The following is a 6,000-nucleotide window of genomic DNA, read 5'->3' as shown; positions in this document are numbered from 1 at the left end:
CCACCACAGGCCTACCCCAAACCAACCCACAACAGCCCCTATGCTCGAACCACAAACACTAACCCCCCAGAAAGATTGCTATCTCTCCAACACAACCTCTGTCTGCCCACCACAACCCTGTCACGCCCCTACAGCCTCTGTACCCCCACCACTGCCCCTGTACATCCAATACTGCCCATGTCCTTCCACTGCAGCCCCTATCCCTTAACCATTGTCCCTATCCCCACACTACAGCCCCTATAACCCTGCTTTCCCCAACCACAACCCCTCCTCCCACTAACCACACAAATAACAGCCACTGTGGCCCCCTAACACACGCTACGACCCCTGTCCTTTGCACACACACTACAGACCTGTTCCCCATCTACATTCTCTACAATCCCAATTTCCTTGCACACACATTTTAATCAAAAAGTATTTTTTTAAGCAGTCCCTATCCTTTACACTACAGCTCCTGTCCTCCCCCTACAGCCACTACCCCCACTACAGCCACTACCCCCACTACAACTCCTATCCTCCCACTACAGGCCATGCTCTATCACTACAACCACTATACTCCCACAACCACTGCCCCTGTCCTGCCACCACAACCCCTTTACCCCATTTACTCCAACCACTTCCCCTCCTCACACACATCATATATATATATATATATATTTAGGGAGTGCATTGAGGAAACTGGCCTTTTGGCAGAAATTAGGGTAAATACAGTCTTGATGGTCAGCTACCATACAGTTTCCAGATATGTGTTGCTGCACTGACTGTAGTTACCTATTCAGTGACTGTTTATAAGTATCTAAGTTTCCTACGAAACAGAGGCAGCATGCCATGTAACTGACAGCCAGCGGCTCTTTCATGCTATGGAATTAATGAGCCACTTGTTGAAGCAATTAATAAAATGGGAGGGTAATTCAGAGAGCAAACAAAAGAAAAATCAATGAAAGTCAGAGTCTGTTCCACATTGCTTAAGACAAGGAGCAGCCTCATACATCCTGTAAGTAGAAAGTGCTTTTCGGAGAATTGGCGAGAATAGCAGTGAGTGGCTTACATTAAAACAAATTATAATTTTTTCTTTGCCTATATAGTATGATGACTGGTCAGAAATGTTTTCACTGTTTCATTGTCTGCATGAGTTAAATGATTCATAATCCTGTTTTTATATTTCGTGTTACTCTTCAATTAATGCTAATGCGCACTAGTGTTTATAATAGACATTAATGTATCAGTTTATAAGGAATGTGATCTATATGTTTAGATAGATGTTTTATAGACACATTTGTAGAATAAGGTATATATAATGGATAGTTTTTTTATTTATTTTTACGCATAGTGTTTTGTTACAAGTGAATGTCTATGTTCTAATGTTTTAAAGATAAAGTGGATGGAGGTTAATCACTAAACACTGAGCTAAATTTTCAATCCAATTGTAAAATGTAGGTAAAAAAAAAATACAAAAATTCAAAAAATTCAACTGTAGTAGCTTGGCTATTTAGCCTACATTTGACAAATAGTTAATCAATTCACTATAATTTTGTGTTTAGTGTATTGACATTGTATGTCATCTAAAAAAATACCAAATTTTGTGTGTTGTGTGTGCAAACTGTGCACCCTATACTGAAAGATGATCAAATGGATTAGAGGTAGGTAAATAATATATAGTAAATTGTGAAATGGATTGAATAGACTGATACCATAATGTATGTGTGTTGTAATGGCATGAATTGAAACATTCAATTTGCTAGGCATATTGCTAATCTGAGTAAGAAATTAAATTAAGAATTAGGAGAGAACTAGGGGTATAATGCAGGCATCTCAATCTCATGTTGCTGAACTATAACTCCCATGATTCCTTGGCTATCTATTGCCTTCAAATAATTATGGGAGTTGTAGGACATTAATTACTTCACCTTAAAGACTTCTCTAGGGCTGCACCATTCCTATAGAACACCCTTCCCCTCTCTATTGGACTTTCACCCAGTTTCCACTCCTTCAAAAAATCTCAGAAAACGTACTTCTTTATGAAAACATATCAATTAAACTGTGAACAGTTTCCCCTCCCCGCACCCTTATTCCTCTCCTGCAACTGTCATCAAAATAAGACGCTAAGCCCTCAGTGAATAGTAGCATTCAAGAAAAGTGGAAAAGAGCCCAAAGAGCTATAATCCTTAAGATTGAAAGATGGTGGAAATTTCAGTGAATACTAGCAACCTACTTTTCTACCCACCCCCCCCCCCCCCTTAGCTTTTTTGTGACTATACCTCACTTCCTCTAGCATGTAAGCTCATTGAGCAGGGCTCTCTCAATCCATCAGTTCCTGTGCATCCAGCTCGTCTGGTTACAAATACGTGCCTGTTAGTCCACCCGTTGTGCAGCACTTCAGAATTTGTTGGCGCTTTCTATATAATAATAATAATTAGAAAAAAAAAATTTGCGGAGGGCTGAAGGGCCATCTTATTGCAATTTAAATGCAAATTTGTAAACATCATGGGCATGTTTGTGACAAATGTGTTCTCAAATTAAACTTCAACATACAAAACTGTCCATATGCCAGGAATGTAACATACAAAACTGTCCATATGCCAGGAATGTCCCTTTAACCCCTTAAGGACCAAACTTCTGGAATAAAAGGGAATCATGACATGTCACACAAGTCATGTGTCCTCAAGGGTTTAAACTGTAGACACCATGGATGTGCAAATGGAGTCACACACGGTTATTCATTAAACTACAAATTTTAGCAAATTAAATTCCACTGGTAAAAATGTAGACAAAAAATTATTGTTCAGGAAAATAAAAACGAGTTAAATCTTTGCTATCTGAATTGCGAAACTGAGGCTATAATAACCAAGGTAGGAGTAGACCTGAGCATTATTCCAGAGGAGCTATTTTATCTAAATTTTGCAATTGGAATTGAATTAGCTCAAATGTAGTGTTTAATGAATACGCTTGTGATCGCAGTGAGTATTGTAAGAGCACTGTGTTATAGATACTTTGTATGTGTGCGTTAGCCTCTATTTTTTTCTTTTATATAACACACACATAATTTGCAATGCTTAATTTACAGTAGAGATATAAACAAGCATATAAGTGACAAAGTTTAAGTGAACAGAAATAGGACTGGAAATGAGCCTTGCTCAAATAAACTTACACATTATGTTTATCAAGTATTCTTTTGAATTATACGCATGACATTATACACTACTGTAGCTGTAGATATTTTAGAATGTCCCTGTGTATGCAAAACAACTAACCTGTTTAGATTTAGATGTGTTGTATAAAAACTACTCCTTCTTTTTACAATTAGATGTCGTTCAGCCACATCTTAACTACAGGCAGGGTTGCCATCAGGGGGTACAGCCGGTAATCTGGTCAGGCGTACGACCCCAGGAAAACACCTTCTTGCATAAAAGGTAGGCAAGCAGGAGGATAACTGAAAGCAAAAGTATTTTTATATTTTTGTATGAGTATCTGTGTATGTCTGTGCATCTGGCAATGTACCCATGTGTTTCTCTGTGTATCAAAGAGCCTCTGTGTATCTCTTGCAGAGAGTTTCTTTATATGCATCTGGTACTTGCTGTCTGTGTATGTCTGGCAGTATGTGTCTGTGTGTGAGTATCTGTATGTGTCTGTCTGGCCTATAGCAGTATGTATTTGTATGAAAGAGTATTACACTGGCAGTGTGTATTTATGTATGTGCATCTGGCAGGTAGCAGTGTGTATTTGTGTATTTGTGTATTAGAGTATGTATTTGGCAGCATGTATCTGTGTGAAAGTCTGGCAGAGTGTAAGTGTGTGAAAGAATATGTATTTATGGGTTGTAGCAATGTGCATGTATGTGTATGTGTATTTGAGTGTTTCTTACAGTGTGTGTTTTTTAGTTACTCACAACATGTATTTGTGTGTGCCTCACAGTGTGTATGTGTGTGTGATCATGTGTGCCATTGTATGTATAGGAGCCTCTAGCAGAGTGTATCTGTGTGTGAGTGTGTGCATCTGTGTGGAGTGACAATGTGTCTATGGCTATATGTAACAGTGTGTATTTGTGTGTATGCCTTACAGTGATTGTTTATCAGTGTCTCACAGTGTGTATCTATGTGTCAGTAAGTGTCAGCTTTTGTATGATGTTTTCTGAGTTATGATGGTAGCACTAAACAGATTGTGCTTTATGTCTTCTAAATACAACTTTGTTTTTTTGGTTATTTTCTGCTGAGCACGGTAAATGTGTGTTTGTTTATTTTCCTCATTAGGCAAACTTCCACATTAGGTTTGGTTACACCCCTGTGTTTATTTTAGATTTTTTTTATGTGTGTGAACTTTATTTTTCTATTTCCACATTTATCTGCCATTTATCTGCCTATCAGATTCTAATTAGTAGTGTGATATTTTTCCTTTTATAAATCTTTTAAATGTTTCTCTTTTTCTTGTGACACACCATTTTGGCATTGCTTACAGGACAATAGGATAGATTTATTCAATTTGTTCCATGCACCATATTATCCATGAACTAGGCCAGGTGTAGGCAACCTACAGCAATCCAGATGTTATGGACTACATCTCCCATAATACTTTTAAAGCCATAATGCTGGCAAAGCATTAGGGGAGAGGTAGTCCACAACGTCTGGAGTGCCGAAGGTTTTAAATTTGGCTGTTGCATCTTAAAATGTAACTCTGAATTTGCTTAGAACTCCAGATTATTCCCACATGAATGACCATGTGAGACATGTATCAAGCTGACTCCCAGAGATTAAACGTGTGTAAAGAGTTTCTTGACTGTGACAGAGCATGATTAAATTTAGTCATTCAGTGACAAATTAATTCAGGGTAATAAATAAAGCTCAAGTCCAACAAGTTTGCTCAGGTCATTTTAATCTATTGATATAAAAGAATGCAAAAGCACCCTTTCACTTGTTTTCAAACTGCACCTCAGAAAGGTGAAAAAAAAATCATCTTTACACAAACTGTACCTCAGGAAGGGGAAATCCTTTTTTTACTATTTAAAAATGTTTATCAGATTTTCCCCTCGATTAGCATGTTATTAATAGAATATCCATATTATAAACTGGTCAGCTACAACATTAAAACTACTGACAGGTGAAGTGAATAACATTGATTTTATCGTTACAATGGCACCTGTCAAGGGGTGGATATATTAGGCAACAAGTGAACAGTCAGTTCTTTAATTTCATGTGTTTGAAGCAGGAAAATGGGCAAGCAAAAGGATTTAAAGTCATGTCATGCCGAACTTACCTTTCTTTAATCGATTCCTCTTCTCTCCCTCTGTCAGGATATGTTCTTCATTTCTTAGTATCTGCTCTAGTTTTCTTTAAAACATAAGACAAAGTAGGGACTGTTTGTCTTATGGAGGTTTCCTAAGCCTCTTTCCGGTGGTCAGAGCAATTTTCCCACAATCCTTACCTTTTTTTTTTTTTACAGTGAACAGCCACTGGCTGCTCACTGTTTAGTAGACATGCCCTTACTTGCGGCATAGCGAGTAGGGGCATAATTTACTAATACTAAGTAATCTTTACTTAGTATTTGTAAATTTGGCTAAAATACCAATTTAGGTCTTTCAGCCTTTCGGCAGATAGTCCCCTGATACCGTGGGAATTAGGGAGTTATCTTCTAAGCAGATGCAAGATGCACCACGAATAGAATCGTAGTTTCATTCATTCAAATGAAATTCCGATCCAAATAAAGTCCCGAATTGCATTCTAACACGAATGGAGAAACTGTTCTCATTCTGTTAGGATACAATTCGGTAGTTTCGCCAGCGTTCTGACTAAATGACAAGACGTTCAAGTAAAGTGAAAGGAGGCTTCGCGAGAACACGGAGGAAACGTGAGAATTGTGGGAAATTTGCTCTAACTACCGGAAATGAAGCACACTTTGCTCCTCTGCTGGTCATAGATAGTCAGGCATAGAAAAAAACCTCCATAAGAAAAATATTCCCTACTTTGTCTTATGTTTTAAAGAAAACTAGAGCAGACAGTGGTGTGAAGA

General features: G+C 38.0%; 1 protein-coding gene across 1 annotated transcript in view; it reads left to right on the top strand.

Annotated features, from left to right (window-relative positions):
- The first annotated feature begins 960 nt into the window (after positions 1–960).
- Positions 961–6,000, top strand: part of LOC134615239 (proton channel OTOP3-like) — a 43,826-nt gene continuing 38,786 nt past the window's right edge. Inside the window, exons 1-2 of the mRNA XM_063459726.1 lie at positions 961–1,035; positions 3,305–3,410. The gene's annotated coding sequence lies outside the window, so the exon portion shown is untranslated. The remainder of the gene's footprint in view (positions 1,036–3,304; positions 3,411–6,000) is intronic.

The sequence above is a fragment of the Pelobates fuscus genome, chromosome 6 (assembly GCF_036172605.1).
Source record: "Pelobates fuscus isolate aPelFus1 chromosome 6, aPelFus1.pri, whole genome shotgun sequence".
NCBI classification, from domain to species: domain Eukaryota; kingdom Metazoa; phylum Chordata; class Amphibia; order Anura; family Pelobatidae; genus Pelobates; species Pelobates fuscus.
Note: the sequence above shows the minus strand (reverse complement) of the source record. Positions and strands in the feature narration are given on the sequence as shown.